We start from the raw sequence: 25,589 nt of genomic DNA on the forward strand, positions 1-25,589 counted from the left end.
CGAGGTGGGGGCAGAGCGGGGCCGCGACCCCCGGCACGCAGGGCTGGGCAGAGTGCGGCTGAGCCCGGGGATGGTTTGGGGGATCTGGGGGGCCCCAAGCCCTGCAGGGGGGTCACATACGGGGTCCGGTCGGGTGCACCGAGGGCTCCGGAGGAGCACAGACCGGGGGAACCCGGGGACACCTTGGGGGCACCACGGGCGCCACGCACCGGGGGATCCCCGGGGGTCCCGGGGTGTCCCCTCCCGGTGCCTCGCGCCCCGGCCGCCACGTGCCCCCTCCCACCTTATTAATATTAATGAGCTACTTATGCGACCGCGCCCCATTCCCAGCCCCGCGCGCTGATTGGCCGCTCCTCCCGCCGCTCCTCCGCCGGCCCCGCCCCCTCCCCGTCCTCCCTCCGCGCCGCCGCCGCCGCAACCGAACTTGGCGGCCGCTCCAAGCCCCGCCTCCCGGCCGGCCCTCCCCCCGCGCGCCGAGCTCCGCGGGCTCCCATTGGTGGCAGGCGCTGTCCGTCAGGCGCTCGGGGCGGGGCCGGCACCGCCCGCGGGCCAGCAGGGTGCGTTGCGCCGCGCGGTGTCTGAGGCGGCGGCTCCGCTCCGCGCCCGCCGCGCCCGCTCCCGCCGGTACCGGTGAGGAACCGCCGGGAATGGGGCGGGACGGCCGGGAACAGCGGGGGGGGACGCCCGGCTGCCTCAGGCCGCGGCTTGGCTGAGCCCCCGCCTCGGCGCGGCCCTGCCCGGGGCCCCTCCGCCCGGGGGGGGCGGCGGGGCTGGGCCGGGGAGGCTCGAGGGGGCTCCGGGGGGTGAGGGGGGTCTGGGCGGGGAAAGGGGGGCGGCGGGCCCGGGGGAGGCGGAGGGGTGTGGGGGACCCGGGCAGGGCTGGGCTGGGGGTGTGGGGGACCCTGGGGAGGTGGAGGGGACCGTGGGGATGGGGAGGGGGCTGGGGGTACCGGGGGGCTCGGGGGGAGCTGGGCAGGAGCGGGGTTGCGACCAGAGAGCCCCCGGGCAGGTCCGGGGGGAGGCTGGGTGGGGGTTTGGGGGTCCTGGGGGGTTTGGGGGGGGCTGGAGCCCGGCACGGGGCGGGGGGGGTTGGGATGAGCGGCTCGGAGGGACCCTCAGAGGGTCCCCATGGGGGTCGCAGCGCTGGGTGGGATTTTGGCACAAGGCTCAGGGCGAGGAGATGACGTGGGGGTGTTTGGGGGGCCGTGGTGGATTTTTGGGAGGTCTCCGGGGTTTTGGATGAAGGAATTGAGGGGATGGGGTCAGAGGGATGGTGAGGGGCATTTTTGGGTGGGTGAGGTGACAAGGGACAGTCGGAATCGATGAGGGGCATGGCTCAGTGCCAGCTGCTTGGGAAGTTAATGGTGAGCTCGTTAATGACTTAATGGTGAACCAGCCCCGGTTTTGGGGTGAAAAAGGAGCTTGGGGAGCTCGGCAGGACATCCAGCATCACGTAATTTACTTGTTTGTTTCCCGCCGGCGAGTTGAGGGTGGGTCGGAGTGGCGAGGAGCAGAGGACAGCGGTGGCATCCCGCCTGATCCCGGCAGGATTGGGGAGGCAGCGGGGAATTGTGTGGGTTACATAAAGGAGGGGTGGCTGCAGGATCTGGGTTTTGTGTTATTGAGGTGTAGAGGAGGTAAGTGGGTGCCGCAGACAAAGGGAGAGAGAGAGAGAGAGAGAGAAATCTGTCTCCTGCTCCTCACTTCCAGTTGGAGGTGTGGAATGGGAAGCTGGGCGTCCTTTAGGAGTTGGGGAAGTGCAGGGAAGCAGGGATTGGACCTGTGGGTGCAAATCTGGGCTTTGCCTCTGTCCTGTGGCCATCAGGTGTGGCCTTAAACCAAAGCCAAACAGGCTGGGCTGGAGCTGTGTCTGCTCTGAGACACCTCTGCTGCTGCTTGGAGGAAGTTATTGTGGCTAAATAGGGGTTTTTTTTGGGAAAACTGGCACCCTCCAGCTCTGTGAGCTTCTTGTGGTGCAGCCCTGGATGTGTCCAGTGGGGATGATTCCTCCCAGGAGGAAATCTGGTGTGTGACAGACCACAGGAGTCAGCAGCTCAGTGTAAATCCTGGCAAACTCGAGGCCTTTTAGGTGATTGCTTGGTTTTCTTCAGCTTCTCAGAGCCCAGTGGCTTCTCAGGGCTGAGCTCAGGCCTCCATCCCCGGGAGGTTCCGCAGGTCTTTGTGTCCCTGCCGTGTGGGAAATCCACAGGCAGGTGAGCAGATCCTCGAGGCTTCAGCTCCCAGCTCAGCTCCATGACCATCAAACAAATTCGTGGCAATTTGTGACTCTGTAGCCACCATTTATCCTGTTCTTTTGGGGCAAAAATGGGAAAAACACGCACAAAAACACCCCTAAAACAAATTAATGGGGATTTGTGATTCTGTAGCCACCATTTATCCCGTTCTTTTGTGGGGAAAACACCCCTAAAAACCAAAACCACCCCTAAAACAAATTCATGGGGATTTGTGATTCTGTAGCCACCATTTATCCTGTTCTTTTAGGGGGAAAAAAATGGGAAAACACCCACAAAACCACCCCTAAAACAAATTAATGGGGATTTGTGACTCTGTAGCCACCATTTATCCCGTTCTTTTGGGGGAAAACACCCCTAAAAACCAAAACCACCCCTAAAACAAATTCATGGGAATTTGTGATTCTGTAGCCACCATTTATCCCATTCTTTTAGGGGGAAAAATGGGGAAAATACCCACAAAAACACCTCTAAAACAAATTAATGGGGATTTGTGACTCTGTAGCCACCATTATCCCATTCTTTTAGGGGGAAAAAAATGGGAAAAACACCTCCCAAAAAAAAGCTGGATCCCAAAAAACAAAGGGTTAAACGGAGCCGATTGTCCCAGAGTTTTTCTCCTGCCATCTGTGGCTGTGACACGAATGGAAATGGCTCTTTTGTGTGGCTGCTGGGGGCGCTGCCATGCTTGACACAGTTTTGGTGCCCATTCCCTGCTCTCCTCTCATCCCTGGATGTCTTTAAAACCCCGGAGGGAATCGGTGCACCCAGAGCTGGGGGTGGAGTGGCAGCAGGGAGCTGGGAGGGCAGCGTGTGACAGGGGACACGGAGCTTTGTCCCTGCTCCGTGTCCCGGCTGCCCTGCTGGGGCTCTCATCAGTCCTAACGAGGAACCCCACTTCTCATCCTGCCCTTGGGGACACTCTGGCCCTTGGAAAAAGCTGAGTTTGGTGGCACTTTCCTGATTTTGGTGGCAGTTTCCTCACTGGGAGGGGATCGTGGCTGTCCTTGCCTTTGGGGACACTCTGCCCTTTGGAAAAAGCTGATTTTGGTGGCACTTTCCTGATTTTGGTGGCAGTTTCCTCACTGGGAGGGGATCGTGGCTGTCCCTGCCCTTGGGGACACTCTGCCTTTGGAAAAAGCTGAGTTTGGTGGCACTTTCCTGATTTGGTGACAGTTTCCTGATTTGATGGCAGTTTCCTCACTGGGAGGGGATTGTGGTTGTCCTTGCCCTGTTAGAGCTGGACACTGTCCCTTGGAAAAAGCTGGTTTTGGTGGCACTTTCCTGATTTTGGTGGCAGTTTCCTCACTGGCAGGCTGTCCCTGCCTTTGGGGACACTCTGCCCCTTGGAAAAAGCTGAGTTTGGTGGCACTTTCCTGATTTTGGTGGCAGTTTCCTCACTGGGAGGGGATCGTGGCCATCCCTGCCCTGTTACAGCTGGACACTGCCCCTTGGAAAAAGCTCAGTTTGGTGGCAGTTTCCTGATTTTGGTGGCAGTTTCCTGATTTTGGTGGTAGTTTCCTGATTTTTGTGACAGTTTCCTGATTTGGCGGCTGGTAGGGGGTTGTGGCCATCCCTGACCCATTAGAGCTGGACACTCTTCCCCTTGGAAAAAGCTGATTTTGGTGGCACTTTCCTGATTTTGGTGACAGTTTCCTGATTTGGTGGCTGGTAGGGGATCGTGGCTGTCCTAGCCCCGTTAGAGCTGGACAATCTGCTCCTTGTAAAAAGCTGATTTTGGTGGCACTTTCCTGATTTTGGTGACAGTTTCCTCACTGGGAGGGGATCGTGGCCATCCCTGCCCTGTGACAGCTGGACACTGCCCCATGGAAAAAGCTGATTTTGGTGGCAGTTTCCTGATTTTGGTGACAGTTTCCTGATTTGGTGGCTGGTAGGGGATTGTGGCCATCCCTGACCCATTAAAACTGGACACTCTTCCCCTTGGAAAAAACTGATTTTGGTGGCAGTTTCCTGATTTTGGTGGCAGTTTCCTGATTTTGGTGGCAGTTTCCTGACTTGGTGGCAGTTTCCTGACTTGGTGGCAGTTTCCTGGTTTTGGTGGCAGTTTCCTGATTTTGGTGGCAGTTTCCTGATTTTGGTGGCAGTTTCCTGATTTTGGTGGCAGTTTCCTGACTTGGTGGCAATTTCCTGATTTTGGTGGCAGTTTCCTGATTTTGGTGGCAGTTTCCTGATTTTGGTGGCAGTTTCCTGACTTGGTGGCAGTTTCCTGATTTTGGTGGCAGTTTCCTGATTTTGGTGGCAGTTTCCTGATTTTGGTGGCAGTTTCCTGACTTGGTGGCAGTTTCCTGATTTTGGTGGCAGTTTCCTGACTTGGTGGCAGTTTCCTCACTGGGAGGGGATCGTGGCCATCCCTGCCCTGTTAGAGCCAGGGCTGGATGAGCTCCAGCTCTGGGATAATCACCTGGGAACTCTCTGCTTCCTGGAGGGCTCCAAGTGGTCACTTGTCCAGAGGGTGGGAGAAGCTGTTTGGGCACCCTGGGAGGAGATGGAAAGCACAGAGCTGGAGCTGGCACCTCAAAAAATCAATTTTTTTGCCTTTTCAACCCTAAAAATGAGCTCAGGGTGGAAATAGGGGGTGGTTTGGTGGGGTTTGTAACCCCCAGTGCAGCTCTGGAAGAGTTTCCAGAGGCTGTGGGGAGCAGCAGAGTTGGCAGAGGGCTGGGAAAAACCTGGAAAAGCAGGTGAGGATTTTGTGATTGTTTGGGGATTTTTGTGCCTGGAAAAAAAAAAAAAAAAAGTGAGGGGAAAAAAAAGGGATTTATAGAGTGTGGTACCTGTGCTGGTGTGAGATAAGTGAGGGGCCTGCTTGGGGTTGGAGATCCAGTGGTGCTTCCTCATTTCTGGGAGAAATCAGAGGAGTTGAGGTCACACCAGAAATCCTGGAATGGTTTGGGTTGGAGGGACCTTGGCAGGGACATCTTCCACTGCCCCAGCTTGCTCCAAGCCCCAGAATTCCAACCTGGCCTTGATGAAAAGATCTCACTGTTGAGCTTTGAGGTGGAAAGCTCTGATTGCTGCAATCTCCTGGAATTCCTGAGGTGGTGGGAACCTCTAATTCCAATCTGGAATTCCTGAGGTGATGGGAACCTCTAATTCCAATCTGGAATTCCTGAAGTGGTGGGAACCTCTAAATCCAATCTGGAATTCCTGAGGTGGTGGGAACCTCTAATTCCAATCTGGAATTCCTGAGGTGGTGGGAACCTCTAATTCCAATCTGGAATTCCTGAGGTGGTGGGAACCTCTAATTCCAATCTCCTGGAATTCCTGAGGTGGTGGGAACCTCTAATTCCACTGTCCTGGAATTCCTGAGGTGGTGGGAACCTCTAATTCCAATCTGGAATTCCTGAGATGATGGGAACCTCTAATTCCAATCTGGAATTCCTGAGGTGGTGGGAACCTCTAATTCCACTATCCTGGAATTCTTGAAGTGGTGGGAACCTCTAATTCCAATCTGGAATTCCTGAGGTGGTGGGAACCTCTAAATCCACTATCCTGGAATTCCTGAGGTGGTGGGAACCTCTAATTCCACTATCCTGGAATTCCTGAGGTGGTGGGAACCTCTAATTCCAATCTGGAATTCCTGAAGTGATGGGAACCTCTAATTTCAATCTGGAATTCCTGAGGTGGTGGGAACCTCTAATTCCAATCTCCTGGAATTCCTGAGGTGGTGGGAACCTCTAAATCCAATCTGGAATTCCTGAGGTGGTGGGAACCTGTAATTCCAATATTCTGGATTTCCCAGCTGCAGCACCTCCGAGCTCTCTGCTCAGGCTGTTTCTGTCCTCCTCACCTGTTGCCAGGTGATTTTTTAATTTTTTTTTTCCTTTATCTTCCTCTCCTCTGATTTTTCCACAAACTGGGAAGGGAACAGAACTAAAAGCATCAATCCAGTTCCCTGCCTGCCCATTGTCACATTCAGACCAAAAAAAAAAAAAAAAAAAAAAAGAAAGCAAAGCTGGGAGAGAGAGCTTTGTCTTAAATATTAATTAGTCCGAGATTTACCCACTTAATTAGTGCTTGACAATGAATTGCTGGGATTCAGAGAACTGGCAGAGCCCAGGCCTTGCTTTTGGTCCCCCTGTTATCATCTGCTGCTGCTGGCTCGTGCCAAAAAGGGCCTGGATGGGAAGCCAGGGGACAAACGAGCCATTGTGCCCCAAACCTCGGGGACATTTGGAGTTCCTGAAAGTGAAACTCGCTCGAGTTTAAATCTTCCCCCCAAAAAACAATTCTGAAATGTCGTGTCTTGCACAATCCTGGTCCTAAATCCCTTTTTTCCTACTTCAAAATACCTGAGCAGCCACTAATTAATTTTAAAAAACCCCAAGCAAAAGGGCTCACGGGGATAAATGTGTTTGATTTGGTGAATTCTCCTGGTGGGGGCTCTGGGGGAGGATGAATCTTTGTTTTAAGGGGTGAAAGGAGCTGGATTTTTCTTGGGAATGAGCTCTGGATTCAGCTGATGGTTCCCATTCCAGCAGGGTTGGAATTTCCAGCAGTTCAGGGTTAGGTTTTTTGTGGAATGGGTGGGTAGGGATTGGCTGTGACGTTAAGGACAGAAAAAAAAATTAAAAAAAAATAAAAAAAAAGGAGGAAATTCGGGCACGCCGTTAACGCCGAGACACAAAACAGGAAATTTACTTAAGGGTTGTGCTTTTTCATCATTTCTCCTGTGTTTTCCCCCTCCTGAGAGACAAGAAGGAGTTTTAAAGTACTTCAGCCTGGGCTGGGTCTGTACAGCTGAAAACATTCCCGAATTTCCACTCAAAGATGGATTTTTAGTGACTTTTCAGAAGCTGCAGAAGCCAAGAAACCTCGGCAGCTCCTGCTTTGTTTTCCTGTTTGAGAAAACTGAGTTGTTTGAAAAATAATCTCGCTCCTGATGGGAAATGGGGAGCAGGGAAATGGGCCCTGATTCCAGAGGGAAGGAGATTCCCCCCCCTTGGCACTGCCAGATCCCTCTCAGGGGACAGCAGGGAGGTGACAACCAGGGATGGACACTCTGCCCCCCCAAAAAGCTTCTTTGTTTAATTCCCAACTTGTCCCCTCTGGAAATACAAAAGAGATCTATTTTAAAATCTATAGAATAGTTTGGAAAGGTTTGTTTTGTTTTTTTTCCCCAGCCCTGGAGGCATTTTGTCCATTTCTGCCTCATCTGCTGTTAGAAAAATGCACAAGATTGAAACATTTCTGGTGTGGTTTAACCCCTCCAAAGCTCCTCCAGAGCTCAGGAACTGCAGGAGGATTTTTCTGGATGTGCTGCAGGAGCTGCTTTTGGGAGGTTTTTTGTGTTTTTATTTTTCATTTCCTCCACTCTGAGTTACTTCTCTTTTTTTCTTGCTGGCAAGGGCTCGCTGTTTATGCTCCATAAATCCTGACGTGGCCTGGCTGCTCCTCCGAGCCCTTGTGGTGCAATTCCCAAACAAAGATTGGGAATCTCATCAAACTTTTCTATCAGGGAGAAGAGCAAGGCCTGAGGGGCTCTTTATTTCCTTTTTTTTATCAGAGCAAGAGCCTTTGGTAAGGCTGAGAAGTGCTGGTTGTGTGTCCAGCTGGGCAGTTCTGTCCCTGGGTGGGGTCTCAGCAGTTCTGGGTGCTTCAGGGTCCAGGTGAGTGAGCAGGGAGCTCCAGGTGCTGCATTTCCAAGGAGCTCCACACTCCTGGGTGAAGATTGGGAATCATTTTTCCTGTGATCCATGAGAGCTGTGGGAGCATCCACAGAATTCCTCTGGTGTCAGGCAGCTTTAATTGCACTCATCCCAATTAAACCTTGAATTGTTTGGGGTATGGAATCCTGATCCATTGGCTTTTTTAGGATGATCTGGCCTCTCTCAGGGCTTTTCCTTCCAATTTCAATCCTGGTGCTGCTTTCCTTACCAATGCCAGGTGTTCCCTGGAATTGTCCCAGGCCAGGCTGGGAACAGGAGAAGGTGTCCCTGCCATGGCAGGGGTGGCACTGGGTGGACTTTTCCAACTCAAACCATTCCATGATTTTCCAGACCAGGGGTGTGTGGCCATCAGCTTGGAGCTGTGCAGCACACTGGGGTTTTTTTTTGGGAAACAAATCCACGATCCAGACATTCCCAGCAGACATTCTGGCACTGCCAGCAGCGTGATCACAGATATGGCTTTATCTCTCTCCCAAGTTTATCCTGTTTCACTGAGCTGAGCTGGCTCCTGGTGCTCCAGCATCCCTGAGCTGAGCCTTCCCTGCTCCTCTGAGTGAATCCCTCTTTGCTGGTTTCACTTAAAAAAAGGAAAAAGGAGCTGGAGAATTCCTGAGGGAGCTGGGAAGGGGCTGGAGCATTCCTGAGAGAGATGGGAAGGGGCTGGAGAATTCCTGAGAGAGATGGGAAGGGGCTGGAGAATTCCTGAAGGAGCTGGGAAGGGGCTGGAGAATTCCTGAAGGAGATGGGAAGGGGCTGGAGAATTCCTGAAGGAGATGGGAAGGGGCTGGAGAATTCCTGAAGGAGATGGGAAGGGGCTGGAGAATTCCTGAAGGAGATGGGAAGGGGCTGGAGAATTCCTGAAGGAGATGGGAAGGGGCTGGAGAATTCCTGAAGGAGATGGGAAGGGTCTGGAGAATTCCTGAAGGAGATGGGAAGGGGCTGGAGAATTCCTGAAGGAGATGGGAAGGGGCTGGAGAATTCCTGAGAGAGATGGGAAGGGTCTGGAGAATTCCTGAAGGAGATGGGAAGAGTCTGGAGAATTCCTAAAAGAGCTGGAAAGGGTCTGGAGAATTCCTGAAGGAGATGGGAAGGGTCTGGAGAATCCCTGAGGGAGATGGGAAGGGGCTCAGCCTGGAGCAAAGCAGGATCAGGGGGACATTCCTAATGTCCACAAGTCCCCAAGAGGAGGGGACAGGAGGGGCTCTGCTCCCAGGGGACACCAGGACAGGAGAGAGCTGCCCCAGGGTGCTCCAGGTGGGACAGCAGCAGGAATTTCCTCCTGGAAAGGGTTGTTAAACCTTGGGAAGAGGTGTCCCAGGAGTCCCTGGAGGTGGCACTCAGAGCTCTGGGCTGGTGACAAGGTGGGCATGGGGCACAGTGGTGATCCCAGAGCTCTTTTCCAGTGGAAATCCCCCTTTGGATCCCAGTTTGGGGACTCCACAGCCCATGCCATGCCTGTCAGTGCCCCACAGGGCCTTGCTGCAAGCACAGCTGTGGCAAAGGCAGCAAAATCCCATTCTGGGGGGATTTTGGGAGGATTTGCAATCCAAATTCCATTCCCAGCACTCTTAAACCTGACCTGTGCCAAGCAGCACCTTCCCTTTGCAGGGCTGGGATTACCCACAGAGGTGAAATCCAGAATTCCACCTGCAGGACCTGCTGGAGGTGGCTCTGGGATTTTTGGGAATTTATCCTGCTGGTGTTGGGTGCAGTGGGAATGGATTTTTGGGAATTTATCCTGCTGGTTTTGGGTACAATGGGAATGAATTTTTGGGAATTTATCCTGCTGGTGTTGGGTGCAGTGGGAATGGATTTTTTGGGAATTTATCCTGCTGGTGTTGGGTGCAGTGGGAATGGATTATTTGGGAATTTATCCTGCTGGTGTTGGGTGCAGTGGGAATGGATTTTTTGGAATTTGTCTTGCTGGTGTTGGATACAGTGGCTGAGCTGGGAATGGATTTTTTGGGAATTTATCCTGGTGGTGTTGGGTGCAATGGGAATGGATTTTTGGGAATTTATCCTGCTGGTGTTGGGTGCAGTGGGAATGGATTTTTGGGAATTTATCCTGCTGGTGTTGGGTGCAGTGGGAATGGATTTTTGGGAATTTATCCTGCTGGTGTTGAGTGCAGTGGGAATGGATTTTTTGGGAATTTATCCTGCTGGTGTTGGGTGCAGTGGGAATGGATTTTTTGGGAATTTATCCTGGTGGTGTTGGGTGCAGTGGGAATGGATTTTTGGGAATTTATCCTGCTGGTGTTGGACACAGTGGGAATGAATTTTTGGGGATTTATCCTGCTGGTGTTGGGTGCAGTGGGAATGGATTTTTGGGAATTTACCCTGCTGGTGTTGGGTGCAGTGGGAATGAATTTTTGGGAATTTATCCTGGTGGTGTTGGGTGCAGTGGGAATGGATTTTTTGGGAATTTATCCTGCTGCTGTTGGGTGCAGTGGGAATGGATTTTTGGGAATTTATCCTGCTGGTTTTGGGTGCAGTGGGAATGGATTTTTGGGAATTTATCCTGCTGGTGTTGGGTGCAGTGGGAATGGATTTTTTGGGAATTTATCCTGCTGCTGTTGGGTGCAGTGGGAATGGATTTTTTTGGAATTTATCCTGGTGGTGTTGGGTGCAGTGGGAGGGGATTTTTGGGAATTTATCCTGGTGGTGTTGTGTGCAGTGGGAATGGATTTTTTGGGAATTTATCCTGGTGGTGTTGGGTGCAGTGGGAGGGGATTTTTTTGGAATTTATCCTGGTGGTGTTGGGTGCAGTGGGAATGGATTTTTGGGAACTTATCCTGCTGGTGTTGGGTGCAGTGGGAATGGATTTTTGGGAATTTATCCTGGTGGTGTTGGGTGCAGTGGGAATGGATTTTTTGGGAATTTATCCTGGTGGTGTTGGGTGCAGTGGGAATGGATTTTTGGGAATTTATCCTGCTGGTGTTGGGTGCAGTGGGAATGGATTTTTGGGAATTTATCCTGCTGGTGTTGGGTGCAGTGGGAATGGATTTTTGGGAATTTATCCTGGTGGTGTTGGGTGCAGTGGGAATGGATTTTTGGGGAATTTATCCTGGTGGTGTTGGGTGCAGTGGGAATGGATTTTTGGGAATTTATCCTGGTGGTGTTGGGTGCAGTGGGAATGGATTTTTTGGGAATTTATCCTGGTGGTTTTGGGTGCAGTGGGAATGGATTTTTGGGAATTTATCCTGCTGTGTTGGGTGCAGTGGGAATGGATTTTTGGGAATTTATCCTGGTGGTGTTGGGTGCAGTGGGAATGGATTTTTGGGAATTTATCCTGGTGGTGTTGGGTGCAGTGGCTGAGCTGGGAATGGATTATTTGGGAATTTATCCTGCTGGTGTTGGGTGCAGTGGGAATGGATTTTTGGGAATTTATCCTGGTGGTGTTGGGTGCAGTGGCTGAGCTGGGAGGGGATTTTTGGGAATTGCAGAGGGGTGGGAGTGGAGCTGCCACGATTCCCACGCCTTGGGAGTGCCAGGATGAGCTGGGATGAGGCACCCAGAGCAGGTCAGTCCCTGATCCCAGCTCTCCTCCCTCTCCCTCTCTCTGATTGCTGATTAGCTGGTTAACATTCCCTGCCTCATTATCCCACCCTCAGCTTTTCTTCCTGAGGATCTGAGCCTTTCCAGAGGCTCCAGACTCTCACAGTGGCTGAAGCAGCTCCTGTTTGTCAGCACCATTTGTGGTGTAAACCCAAATCCCACCCTCCACATCGAGCATTTTTAGGGATACCTATGAAACCAGAGCAGAATTCCATCCCATTTTCCTGTAGTTTTTGATTTCTGGCAGTTCCTAAGGACAATTCCCATTCCTGCATTGCCAGGATAGAGGGAATCAGCATTTCCCTGCCCAACTTAATTCTGTTTTCCCCATTCCAACAGGGACTTTAATTCCATTTTAACACTCCACCAGCTCATTAATGCTCTTTGCTGCAGAGAGTTTTGCCCTGTGGCAAAACTTTAAAAAATTATTTGATTTTTTTTTTAATTTTTTTTTTTTCTGTTAAGGTGTGAAAAACGCTGTTCTGGTGTTCTCTGGAAATAGTTCTCACCTTTGGAATAATACTGGAGAGAGGCAGAGCTGCTGAAAATAGCAGCAGCTGCCATAGGCCAGGATGGAGTTGTGTTGTCAGTCATGGGAACAGAAATCCAATTCCACCTGCAGATGAGCATTCCTGAAATAGAAGAGGGCTTGTCAACCACCAGAGGAGATGCATTGTGTGCATCCCTGGTGAGGAAAAAAAAAAATAAAATCAATCAGATCCACGTTTTTCCAGGGGTTTGGGAAACTTGGGAGAGTCCCAAGCTGATTTTGGGAGAGGTGGTTTGGCTAAAATTTGGTGGTTTGGAGGTAAATTCAGGGAAAAACTGGCTGTGATTCCAGAGGGATTCTCAGTTTTGCCAGCCTGGGGAGGGTGGGAATGGCTCCAGGGTCAGGAAAAGCTCTCAGGGAAGGTCGGTGGAGGGCCAGGAAGTTTTTATGGGAGCCTGAACAAAGCTGGGTAGGAAATGGATTCACAGCCAAGGCAGGGGGGCTGCGCTGCTTCCCTGAATTCCAGCACTCCCCAGGCATTCCAGGTACAACTTCTCCATTTTTCCTGCAATTTCAGGATCCACAGAGCCTCTGGTGCAGCTGCTTTTCTTCCCCAAACTCCCCCAATCCAATTTTTTTAACCGTTTTTCCCTGATTTATTCATCTCATCCTCAAAACTCCTGTCCCCTGCATAAATAATCCCTCCCTGGCTGGTGTTTTCCATGTGCAGGCTGCTGTAATTATGGGTTTGGATTCCTGCTGGGACTGATTGTGTCGAGCTGATCCAAGTGCTGGTGCCCATGGATGAGGTTTGGGGCTGCTGATTAAAAATAAAACAGAATGGCAGGGTGGGAAGAGGGGTGGGCCTGGCCACCTTCCATTTAATTCTAGAACAGATTGGAAAAGCTTTTGTCCACATCCATATTTTCCTGAATGTTCTCCTAGCAGGAATATTTTTTTCTCCTCCTTGCTCGGGGTGGTTGTAAATTCCAGGACTTGTAAAATTTGTTATTTCTGCATTTTCCCTGATCTCAAAAGTTCAGTGGGATTATCCAAGGAAAAAGCCATTTTTGCCAGGTTTTGTGGAAATCAAATCAGGGCTCCTCATCCATTCCTTCCAGGATAAGACCACGATCCTGCTTTCAGAGGTTGTGGAGCTGGTTCTTGCAGTAGGAAGTGGAGGAGCAGTTCCAGGATTTAATGGAATCCCATTCCCTTCAGCCCCAAGGGAGTGGGGATGAGAAAGAATTCCAGGAGCAGAGCTGGATAAAGCTGCAGAAACTCTGTATAAATGTGCTGGATTGGGAAGTGAGAGCCCATCAATCTGTCACCTGTGTCACCTCTCCAGGAATGGGAATTTGCTCCATTCCCTGGATTCCCAGCAGATCCTGCTCTAATCCAGGGCTATAAATACTCCCAGTTTGCCTTCCTGGCTGACAGGGATCTCGTTAGGAGCAGGATTTTGTGGAATTCAAAGGTTTTTTGCTCTTTGAAGGTTTGTTGGTGGAGCTGGCAGTGAGGATGACACGAGGAGAGCTGGAATCCCATTCCTGCTGGGATCCTGGGATATTTCCTGCTCTGTGGGATGGGACCCAGGGGTGGAAGGAGCTTCTCTCCAAGCTCCTGAGCTGGTCCATCCCTTGTGACACGGATTTTTCCAGTTTTGCCAGCTCCAGGAGGGATTTTTGGGAAGGAATTCCTCCCTGTGAGGGTGCTGAGGGAACGGGATGGAATTCCCAGGCCAGCCTGGATCCCTGGGAGTGTCCAAGGCCAGGCTGGAGCAACCTGGGACAATGGGAGGTGTCCCCCTTAAACTCCCCTGAACTCCCACTGGCTTTCCTGTAATCCCAACTTGTTTTCCTGAATTATTTCTCTGTGTGTGTGGAGCCAGCTCTGCCCCGTCCTGTGCCACATCCTGGGGGTTTGTCCTTGTCCCCAGCGGGTCTTGGTGGCACCACAGGGCTCTGCAGTGACATCCCTGGCACGGAGCTCCTGCTGTGCCAGCTGCATCCAGAGCCTGGGGCCAGTTTTCCCAATTCCCAAACAAATGGATGGGTTTTCCCAATTCCCAAACAAATGGATGGGTTTTCCCAATTCCTAAGCAAATAGATGAATTTTCTCAGTTCCCAAACAAATGGATGAGTTTCCCCAATTCCCAAACCTGGATGGGTTTTTCCAGTTCCCAAACATGGATGGGTTTCCCCAGTTCCCAAACCTGGATGGGTTTCCCCAGTTCCCAAACAGGGATGGATTTCCCCAGTTCCCAAACAGGGATGGATTTCCCCAGTTCCCAAACAGGGATGGGTTTCCCCAGTTCCCAAACATGGATGTGTTTCCCCAATTCCCAAACCTGGATGGGTTTCCCCAATTCCCAAACCTGGATGGGTTTCCCCAGTTCCCAAACCTGGATGGGTTTCCCCAGTTCCCAAACATGGATGGGTTTCCCCAGTTCCCAAACCTGGATGGGTTTCCCCAGTTCCCAAACAGGGATGGGTTTCCCCAGTTCCCAAACCTGGATGGGTTTCCCCAGTTCCCAAACCTGGATGGGTTTCCCCAGTTCCCAAACATGGATGTGTTTCCCCAGTTCCCAAACCTGGATGGGTTTCCCCAGTTCCCAAACCTGGATGGGTTTCCCCAGTTCCCAAACCTGGATGGGTTTCCCCAGTTCCCAAACCTGGATGGGTTTCCCCAGTTCCCAAACCTGGATGGGTTTCCCCAGTTCCCAAACATGGATGTGTTTCCCCAATTCCCAAACCTGGATGGGTTTCCCCAGTTCCCAAACATGGATGGGTTTCCCCAGTTCCCAAACAGGGATGTGTTTCCCCAGTTCCCAAACCTGGATGGGTTTCCCCAATTCCCAAACCTGGATGGGTTTCCCCAATTCCCAAACATGGATGGGTTTCCCCAGTTCCCAAACATGGATGTGTTTCCCCAATTCCCAAACCTGGATGGGTTTCCCCAATTCCCAAACCTGGATGGGTTTCCCCAGTTCCCAAACCTGGATGGGTTTTTCCAGTTCCCAAACCTGGATGGGTTTCCCCAGTTCCCAAACCTGGATGGGTTTCCCCAGTTCCCAAACATGGATGTGTTTCCCCAATTCCCAAACCTGGATGGGTTTTTCCAGTTCCCAAACCTGGATGGGTTTCCCCAGTTCCCAAACATGGATGTGTTTCCCCAGTTCCCAAACCTGGATGGGTTTCCCCAGTTCCCAAACCTGGATGGGTTTCCCCAGTTCCCAAACCTGGATGGGTTTCCCCAGTTCCCAAACAGGGATGGGTTTCCCCAGTTCCCAAACCTGGATGGGTTTCCCCAGTTCCCAAACAGGGATGGGTTTCCCCAATTCCCAAACCTGGATGGGTTTCCCCAGTTCCCAAACATGGATGTGTTTCCCCAGTTCCCAAACATGGATGTGTTTCCCCAATTCCCAAACCTGGATGGGTTTCCCCAGTTCCCAAACCGGGATGGATTTCCCCAATTCCCAAACCTGGATGGGTTTTTCCAGTTCCCAAACCTGGATGGATTTCCCCAATTCCCAAACCTGGATGGGTTTCCCCAGTTCCCAAACCTGGATGGGTTTCCCCAGTTCCCAAACCTGGATGGGTTTCCCCAGTTGCCATTGCTGCTGGTCCCCGCTGTCCCCAGGGCAGAGCCACCACAGGACCAGGCAAACATCCTGAGCTTCCTGGTGCCTGGGACATCCATCCCTGGCTCCCAGTGCATCCCTGCTCCAGGTGCTGCTCCCTGGCTGGGTTTTATCTGGGCTGACTTTTGCAGTTAATGATTACCCCGGGAGCAGTTCCCTCTGGAAAGCTGAGCCTGGCACTGCCCTGAGGCCTCCTGCAGCTCCAGCCCTCCTCCCCTGGCTGCTGTTTGTCATCCTTGGAAAAAAAGCTGGGATAATCGTTTGTGGGGTTTATTCCCTTAAAATTCCAGCATGAATCGGGGGTTTCTCTGCCCAGAGGAGAGGGATTCTCTGCTGGTAGTGCTCAGGAATGAAATCCCAGTCCCACAAACCCGGCTGGGACGTTGGCCTTGGAGCCGATGACGTTGGCAGGGCTGGGTTTTATCAGAGGTGTTTTCCAGGGATAAATCAAACACTGGGAAGGGTTTTGGGGAAGCAGAGCTCTGTAACCACGTCCTGGCCACTTGTTCAGAACAAAAGCAGGAACTGCTGAGGTGTGAGAGTTGTGAGGCAGCCGGGATGAGGGGAGAGCACGGGGATCTCTGCACAGCTCTGTGCCCTGTCCGTGGGGATGAGGCTCCTCAGATCCTCACACCCTTCCCTGAATTCCTAAATTCCCTCCTTTTCCTTTGCTTCTGCTGTGCTGGGGCCCAAACTCTGCTTTTATATTTTTTTTTCCCCCCTTTTGCAGATGTCATTCTCTGCCACCTGACAAAGGAACAGAATGCAGCAATTTTCCCTAACCTAAATAGTGGCTCTGTATTTCCAGCTCCCCTGGAACTGGAATTAATTTAGTGTGTGGGCTTTTTAATTGGCTCGTTGTGGGGAGGAACAGAAGATGAAATGCTGCAGCTCTGCCTTCCTCTTCCCTTTCTCTCCTTAAATCTTTGTCACTCTCCTTGTCTCTCACTTCCATGAGTCGCTCAGGTGATTTTTCCCTGGATTCTTTTGTTGAAACTCCCCTGTGCCTCCCTCAGAGGGGACAGAGCCCCTGGGGCTGCTGGGGGAACTGGGAATTGTTTCTCTGATTGGTGGGGAGGGAGGGATGGATGGATGGAGGGAGGGATGGGTGGATGGACACAGGGATGGATGGATGGAGGGCTGGATGAGGGATGGATGGATGGGGGAGGGATGGATGATGGATATTGATGGACACAGGGATGGATGGATGGATGGATGGATGGAGGTATGGAGGGAGGGAGGGAGGGATGGATGATGGATGGATGCATGGATGATGGATGGAGGGAGGGATGGATGGAGGGAGGGATGGATGGATGGAGGGAGGGATGGATGGATGGATGGACACAGGGATGGATGGATGGAGGGCTGGATGAGGGATGGATGGATGGGGGAGGGATGGAGGGAGGGATGGCTGGATGATGGATGAGGGATGGCTGGATGATGGATGGATGGATGGACACAGGGATGGATGGATGGATGGATGGATGGATGGATGGATGGATGGATGGATGGATGGAGGGAGGGATGAACACAGGGATGGACACATGGATGGATGAACGGATGGATGAACAGACGGATGGACAGATGGATGGATCATGGATGGATGGATGCATGCATGGATGGAGGGAGGGATGAACACAGGGATGGACACATGGATGGATGAACGGATGGATGAGGGAGGGAGGGAGGCATGATGAATATTGATGGACACAGGGATGGGTGGATGGATGGATATGGATGGATGGATAGATGGATGGGGGATGGAGGAAGGGAGGGATGGCTGGATGATGGATGGAGGGATGGATGGACACAGGGATGGATGGATGGAGGGATCCATGGATGGAGGGATGGACACAGGGATGGATGGATGCATGGATGATGGAGGGAGGGATGAACACTGGGATGGACAGATGGATGGATGGATTAACGGATGGATGGACAGATGGATGGATCATGGATGGAGGGATGGATGGATGCATCCATGGATGGATGATGGATGGAGGGAGGGATGAACACTGGGATGGACAGATGGATGGATGGATTAACGGATGGATGAACAGACGGATGGATCATGGATGGATGCATGCATGGATGGATGATGGATGGAGGGAGGGATGAACACTGGGATGGATCCATGGATGGAGGGATGGATGGGTGGACAGACACAGGGATGGATGGATGAGGGAGGGAGGGAGGGAGGGATGATGGATATTGATGGACACAGGGATGGGTGGATGGATGGATATGGATGGATGGATAGATGGATGGGGGATGGAGGGAGGGAGGGATGGCTGGATGATGGATGGAGGGATGGATGGACACAGGGATGGATGGATGGAGGGATGCATCCATGGATGGATGGATGATGGATGGATGGATGGATCCACGGATGGAGGGATGGACACAGGGTTGGATGGATGCATGGATGATGGATGAATGGATAGATGAACAGACGGATGGACAGATGGATGGATCATGGATGGAGGGATGGATGGATGCATCCATGGAAGGATGATGGATGGAGGGAGGGAGGGATGAACACAGGGATGGATCCATGGATGGATGATGGCAGGCATCCCTCATTCCAATGGAGCCATCTTCAGACTCAGATATGGAATTGCACAGCCTGGGAGCTGCCAGGCTTTTCCCCCCCTACCAAAAAGTTCTCTGTTGGAATCAATGTGTTCAAAGCCAGGCCTAAGTTGGTAGAAATTGGGGGTTTTTATCCCAGATTCCATGGATGAGCATGGAGAAAGCCTCAGGTGCATCATCCTCATGAAACCTCTCCTGTGAGGACTTGTAGCATTTCATCCCCCCTCCAAAACAAATCTCAGAGGCAGGTCCTGAACATATTGAAGTGTAAATAAACCACCCCAAAGGACACACTCCTCGTGTGGCTGGGTGGGTGGAAATCAGTTTGGATTCCAGCAGGCAGAAAACAGGAAAAACCAGGGAAAAATGGGGGAAAAGGTGTGAGGTGCTTTAAATAGTTCAGGAATGGGCTGGATTCCAGCAGGGAAAGAACAGGGAAAAAATGGGATGGGGAAAAGGTGTGAGGTGCTGCAGCTGGTGGGCTCAAACCTGGTGTTGAGAGGAGCTGGGATTCCCTGCAGGATCCTTTCAGTTGCTGAAAATTCTCTCCATTTATTTTATTTTATTTTATTTTATTTTAGGAGATTTGTCCTTTCCCCCCTGCAGCGAGTGCCAGAGGAGGTGGGGACACCTGCCCAGGTAGGTGCCAGCAGCACCCACAGCCACCCAAACACCTCCTGAGCCCCAAATCTGGGCATTTCCCAGCCAGAATTTGGGTGGGAAGGATCCTAAAGCCCATCCAGTGCTTTCCTTTCCCCCATCCCAGGGTGCTCCAAGCCCTGTCCAGCCTTGGCTGTCCATGGTCACCTGTGCCAGGTGGGCAGTGGGGACTGTCCCTCCACTGAGAGGTGGTGCCCACAGAATGGTTCTTCATAAAACAATTCCATTCTTTTTCCTGGAACTGACTGATAGCTCCCTTCCATCCCAAACCCTTCTGTGACACCACAATATCACCACTCTTTAGGTGTTTCAATATTCCCCATCTTAAAAAAAAAAATCTTAATTTTAAAAAAGAGCTGAGTTTTGATGAGAAGATCCAAAGGTTAATCAAGGTCACGAGTCACTGACCTGCCTCAGGAGCAGCTCCAGAGGTGTTCCCCTGTTCCTCCAAGGAGTACCCAGCCAGGCCAGAGGTGTTTCTTGGGCAGAAATCAATTTTTTAGGAGATTCCAGCGGGTTTTGGTCCTCACTCCCGGCTTCAGGCTGGATTTGGAGTCTCCAAGAGAGGGCACTGTGTCCCTGGCAGTGGAGCCGTGGATGAGCTGCCAGCCCCGAGCTCCTCATCCCAGGGAGCCGAGTAATTAACTGAGACACTCATTAGCAGCTGCTTTGGGGGCTGGACATCCTCATGTGACCGCTGCTCCTTTCCCTCCATCCCTGGCAGAGCTTCCTCTTGTCTCACTTTCCTAAAAAAAAAAACCCAAAAATGTCTTTTCCCTGTGTCACTTTGCCCCTGATTTGTGCACTTGGGGTGTCCTCAGGAGGGGACAGATGTGGGAGAAGCTGTGAGTCACAGGTTTGATCCAAACCAGGAGGAAAACAGGGGAAAAAAAAAAAAGAGGAAAACTCAGAGAAGTTGTTGTTGTAATTTCTGGTGGGAAATGTTGGTGCTGCAGCTCAGAGCAAATCTTTGTTCACAGATTTTTATGGAAGTGTGGAAGGGGGGATTTCATTTCTCCAGCCCTGGGTGCTCAGGAGGGAGCTGAGAGGAGGATTTGGAGCTCTGCCCTGGATGTTGTGGGGTGGTTGCCCTGGTGCCATTGTTGGAGCATTTGCTATTTATAGGGGGATATTTTTAGGGATGTGACAAGTCTGGCTCTGGACCTGGACCTGGGGATTTTTATGGAGCACAAAAGGGGCAGAACTGAGCCCGTGGTGCTGCTGGATGGAGGGGATTGAATGCTGGGGGGGAGCTGAGCATGCAGAGAGACAGCCAGGGCTTGGAGGCAGGCCTGGGAAGGGGCTGGAGAATTCCTGAAGGAGATGGGAAGGGGCTGGAGAATTCCTGAAGGAGATGGGAAGGGGCTGGAGAATTCCTGAGGGGTCTGAGAAGGGTCTGGAGAATTGCTGAGAGAGCTGGGAAGGGTCTGGAGAATTCCTGAAGGAGATGGGAAGGGGCTGGAGAATTCCTGAGGGGTCTGAGAAGGGTCTGGAGAATTCCTGAAGGAGATGGGAAGAGGCTGGAGAATTCCTGAGAGAGCTGGGAAGGGTCTGGAGAATTCCTGAAGGAGATGGGAAGGGGCTGGAGAATTCCTGAGAGAGCTGGGAAGGGTCTGGAGAATCCCTGAAGGAGATGGGAAGGGGCTGGAGAATTCCTGAAGGAGATGGGAAGGGGCTGGAGAATTCCTGAAGGAGATGGGAAGGGTCTGGAGAATTCCTGAAGGAGATGGGAAGGGTCTGGAGAATTCCTGAAGGAGATAGGAAGGGGCTGGAGAATTCCTGAAGGAGATGGGAAGGGTCTGGAGAATTCCTGAGGGGTCTGAGAAGGGTCTGGAGAATTCCTGAAGGAGATGGGAAGGGGCTGGAGAATTCCTGAAGGAGATGGGAAGGGGCTGGAGAATTCCTGAGGGGTCTGAGAAGGGTCTGGAGAATCCCTGAGGGAGATGGGAAGGGTCTGGAGAATTCCTGAGGGAGATGGGAAGGGTCTGGAGAATCCCTGAGGGAGATGGGAAGGGGCTCAGCCTGGAGCAAAGCAGGATCAGGGGGACATTCCCAATGTCCACAAGTCCCCAAGAGGAGGGGACAGCCAGGAGGCTCCCAGGGGACACCAGGACAGGAGGAAACAGCCCCAGGGTGCTCCAGGTGGGACAGCAGCAGGAATTTCCTCCTGGAATGGGTTGTTAAACCTTGGGAAGAGCTGCCCAGGGAGGTTTGGGGTCCCCATCCCTGGAGGTGGGGACAAGGGGGGGGTCAGGCCCAGCCTGGGCTCTTTCCCAGCCTCAGTGATCCCATGCTCCTGATTTTTTCCCCTTTTTTAATCTCTTTGAGGTGCCAGGTTGGACTCTCCCACACCTTTCTGATTTTTAGGAGCAGCTTTTTGTGCTCTCACTTCTCCCCCCGTTCCTGAAGTGACACAAATCCCCTTTCTTTAGGGATTTTTATCCTGCAGAAATGGAGCTGCCCTGGCTCAGGAATCACTGATGGATCCCATTTCCCAGGGGTCATTAAGACATTTAATTTTTTCACTAATTGCCTGTATAAAAGTGCTGATCCTGGAAGATTGAGGCCACTTGTGTAACCCAAACCACATTGAAACAACCTCAGGAGTTGCTCTGAGGTGAAACAGCCACATTTAAACCCAAACCTTGCTTTCCATATTTCCCTCTTTTCTGTGCTGAACTTTTCCCAGCTGGAAAGAAAAAGGGGAATATCCCCTCCCTGGGGAGAGTTTGGATTCTTTTTGTGGGGTGTTTTTAGGGATTTTAACCAGCTTGATACCTCATATTTTACTGGAGAAATTCCCAAATTGTTGGAGCAACTCTGGAGCCTTCAGCTGCTCTGAGAACCCTGCACAGCAAATCCCTGCTGCCTTTTCCAGCAGCTCTCCAGGAATCCCAAACCTCAGCATCCCAGCTGGTATTTCCAGTGTCAGGAATTCCCCTCAGCTGGATCCTCTTTCACCTCCTCTTCCCTTTCCACGCAGTTCTTGGTGTGCATTTTAAAATTCCACCCATTTTTGGGGATGTTCTTGGTGTGGGTTACAAAATTCCTGCCATTTTTGGGATGTTCTTGGTGTGGATTTCAAAATTCCTCCAATTTTTGGGATGTTCTTGGTGTGGATTTTTAAATTCTCACTATTTTTGGGATGTTCTTGGAGTGGATTTTAAAATTCCTCCAATTTTTTAGGATGTTCTTGGTGTGCATTTTAAAATTCCTCCAGTTTTGGGGAAGTTCTTGGTGAGGATTTTTAAATTCTCACTATTTTTGGGATGTTCTTGGAGTGCATTTCAAAATTCCTCCCATTTTTGGGATGTTCTTGGTGTGGATTTTAAAATTCTCACTATTTTGGGGATGTTTTTGGTGTGGATTTTAAAATTCCACCCATTTTTGGGATGTTCTTGGTGTGGGTTACAAAATTCCTCCAATTTTTGGGATGTTCTTGGTGTGGATTTTTAAATTCCTGCCTTTTTTGGGATGTTCTTGATGTGGATTTCAAAATTCTTCCCATTTTTAGGATGTTCTTGGTGTGGATTTCAAAATTCCTCCAATTTTTGGGAAGTTCTTGGTGAGGATTTAAAATTCCTCCCATTTTTGGGAAGTTCTTGGTGTGGATTTCAAAATTCCTCCCATTTTTGGGATGTTGTCAGTGGTAGAAGAGATCCCCTTTGGATCCTGGCAGAGGCTTTGGGCTGAAATAATTCAATAATTCCATTAAACCTCAGCTGCAGGGAAGGGGATTCTCCCTGGTTTGATCTGCTTGGAACAGCTGCAGGCATTTGCTAAAACTGGAGGATTTAAACAGAGATTTAATTTTTTATTGTTGCTATTTTGCTCTCTAAAAGGAGGAAAAGGTGATTTTTAAATTCTTTTTGGATGAAAGGAAGCTGCAAAGTCAAAGCCATCCCTGGAGAACCCTGAGCAGGGGGAGCTGCTGCTCCAGCACAGTTTGTTCCCTTAGCCTGGGGACATTTTAAAAATCTCATTTTCCAAACAACTCCTGGAAATTGGCATCCCAGAAGCAAAAAACTCTTTTAAAAATAGCTCTGTTGTTTCCATGGCCCCTTGTCCTGAGGATCCCTGAAACTCTGGAGGGGTTTGAGGAGATTCTGCCCAGCAGAATCCCCAAACATTTCTTGTCAGGAATGAGCTCCTGCTGCTGGAATGCTGCTCTCTGCAGGGTTTATTTTAAACTTTTTTTTTCCCTCTTCTGCTCAGAGGAATGAGGGGGGGTTGGAAAAATCCCTTGGAATATCCCAGCTAGGGAAATGTGCAGCTCCTTTTCCTTGGATCCACATTTTAACTTCACTTCTGCATTAATCTGGTTTGGAATTTCACCTTTTCCCCCCACACAGATCCACCTGTGCACAGGTGTGTGAAATCCCAAAATTCCTGAGCCTCCCAGGGGGCAGGATTTGCTTTTGGGAAGATTTTAAAATGCCAAGTGTGGTTCATTTAAATCCCATTCTCAATTTCCTGAGCTCACATCCCTGGGGGTGGGAATCCTGCAGACCCTTTTTGCTTCCCTCTCCTCCAATTCTTCCCTTTTTAAGACTTCAAAAAATCTTCCAGAGCCAGTTCCCAGTGAAACAGCAAATGAGAGCTGGCTGCAGCAGCTGTTCCCAAAAAAACAAACCCCAAAAAAACCCAGCTGGAAAAGGGCACAGGGGAAAGAAGGATCTGCTCATCCTTGGAGGAGCTGCCAGGGAAAAGTTCACATTTGGAGCTCTGCCCTGGATGTTGTGGGGTGGTTGCCCTGGTGCCATTGTTGGAGCATTTGCTATTTATAGGGGGATATTTTTAGGGATGTGACAAGTCTGGCTCTGGACCTGGACCTGGGGATTTTTATGGAGCACAAAAGGGGCAGAACTGAGCCCGTGGTGCTGCTGGATGGAGGGGATTGAATGCTGGGGGGGAGCTGAGCTTGCAGAGAGACAGCCAGGGCTTGGAGGCAGGCCTGGGAAGGGGCTGGAGGATCCCAGGGACACAGAATTCCAGCAGCAGAGAATTCCAGGGGCACAGAATCCCAGGGGCACAGAATCCCAGGGGCACAGAAATCCAGGGGCACAGAAATCCAGGGGCACAGAAATCCAGGGACACAGAATCCCAGGGGCACAGAGTTCCAGGGGCACAGAGTTCCAGGGGCACAGAATTCCAGGGACACAGAATCCCAGGGGCACAGAATTCCTGCAGCACAGAATTCCAGGGGCATAGAACTCCTGCAGCACAGAATTCCAGGGGCACAGAATTCCTGCAGCACAGAATTCCAGGGGCACAGAATTCCTGCAGCAGAGAATTCCAGGGGCACAGAATTCCAGCAACACAGAATTCCAAGGGCACAGAGTTCCAGGGACACAGAACTCCTGTAGCACAGAATTCCAGGGACATGAAATTCCAACAGCACAGAATTCCTGCAGCACAGACTTCTGGGGGCACGAAATTCCAGCAGCACAGAATTCCAGGGGCATGGAATTCCCGCAGCACAGAATTTTGGGGGCATAAAATTCCAGTAGCACAGAATTCCAGGGACACAGAATTCCTGCTGCTGAGCTGGGAGCTCCTCCTGGAAATGCTCCTGCTCCTTCCCCCAGCATTCCTGGCTCCTGGGGGGAATTCTGGTGGGCTGGGCTGCAGGATCTGGTTTCCTTCCTGGCTCTGGCCCTCCAGGATGCTTCACATTCCCAACTGTTGGCGCTTCCAGGGAATTGGGGAAGGAATTCCCCTTCCTGCTGCCCACACCCGCTCTGAGGCATCTCTGAAAGGGATGGGTCTGGCTTGGCAGGGTCAGGGAAGGAAGGAAGGCCAGGGAAACCTGGAGAGAGGCAGGGAAACCTGGAGAGAGGTAGGGAAACCTGGAGAGAGGCAGGGAAACCTGGAGAGAGCCAGGGAAACCTGGAGAGAGCCAGGGAAACCTGGAGAGAGGCAGGGAAACCTGGAGAGAGGCAGGGAAACCTGGATACAGGTAGGGAAACCTGGAGAGAGGCAGGGAAACCTGGATACAGACAGGGAAACCTGGAGAGAGGCAGGGAAACCTGGAGAGAGGCAGGGAAACCTGGATAGAGGCAGGGATACCTGAATACAGGTAGGGAAACCTGGATGCACTCGGGAAAACCTGGATGGAGGCAGGAAGGCCTGGATACAACCAGGAAAATCTGGATCCAGGCAGGGAAACCTGAATGCAGCCAGGGAAACCTGGGTACAACCAGAAAAACCTGGGTAGATACAGGAAAACCTGGATAGAATCAGGGAAACCTGGATAGAATCAGGGAAACCTGGATAGAACCAGGAAAACCTGGATAGAGCCAGGGAAACCTGGATAGAGCCAGGTAAACCTGGATAGAGCCAGGGAAACCTGGGTACAACCAAAAAAACCTGGGTAGATACAGGAAAACCTGGATAGAATCAGGGAAACCTGGATAGAACCAGGGAAACCTGGATAGAATCAGGAAAACCTGGATAGAACCAGGGAAACCTGGATCCAGGCAGGAAAACCTGGATAAAACCAGGAAAACCTGGATAAAAGCAGGAAAACCTGGAGCAGGCAGGATTTTGCCCTAGCTGCCCGTGTGACATTCCCAGCAGGAATTGCCTTTGTGGGGAGGGGGCAGAGCCTTGCCAAGCCCCCCAGGCCCGGAGCCAGGGGATGTTTCCAGGAGGGAGTGGCAGTGTCTGGGGCTCAGGGGAGCCTCAGTGTCCCCTGGGTGTCCCCA

At 51.5% G+C, this 25,589-nt stretch overlaps 1 protein-coding gene across 1 annotated transcript in view; it reads left to right on the forward strand.

The window, feature by feature from the left end:
- The first annotated feature begins 529 nt into the window (after window positions 1–529).
- GNG7 (G protein subunit gamma 7) overlaps window positions 530–25,589 on the forward strand; it is a 48,884-nt gene continuing 23,824 nt past the window's right edge. Inside the window, exons 1-2 of the mRNA XM_059869947.1 lie at window positions 530–630; window positions 18,804–18,861. The gene's annotated coding sequence lies outside the window, so the exon portion shown is untranslated. The remainder of the gene's footprint in view (window positions 631–18,803; window positions 18,862–25,589) is intronic.

Source organism: Haemorhous mexicanus, chromosome 29 (assembly GCF_027477595.1).
Source record: "Haemorhous mexicanus isolate bHaeMex1 chromosome 29, bHaeMex1.pri, whole genome shotgun sequence".
Lineage (NCBI taxonomy): Eukaryota > Metazoa > Chordata > Aves > Passeriformes > Fringillidae > Haemorhous > Haemorhous mexicanus.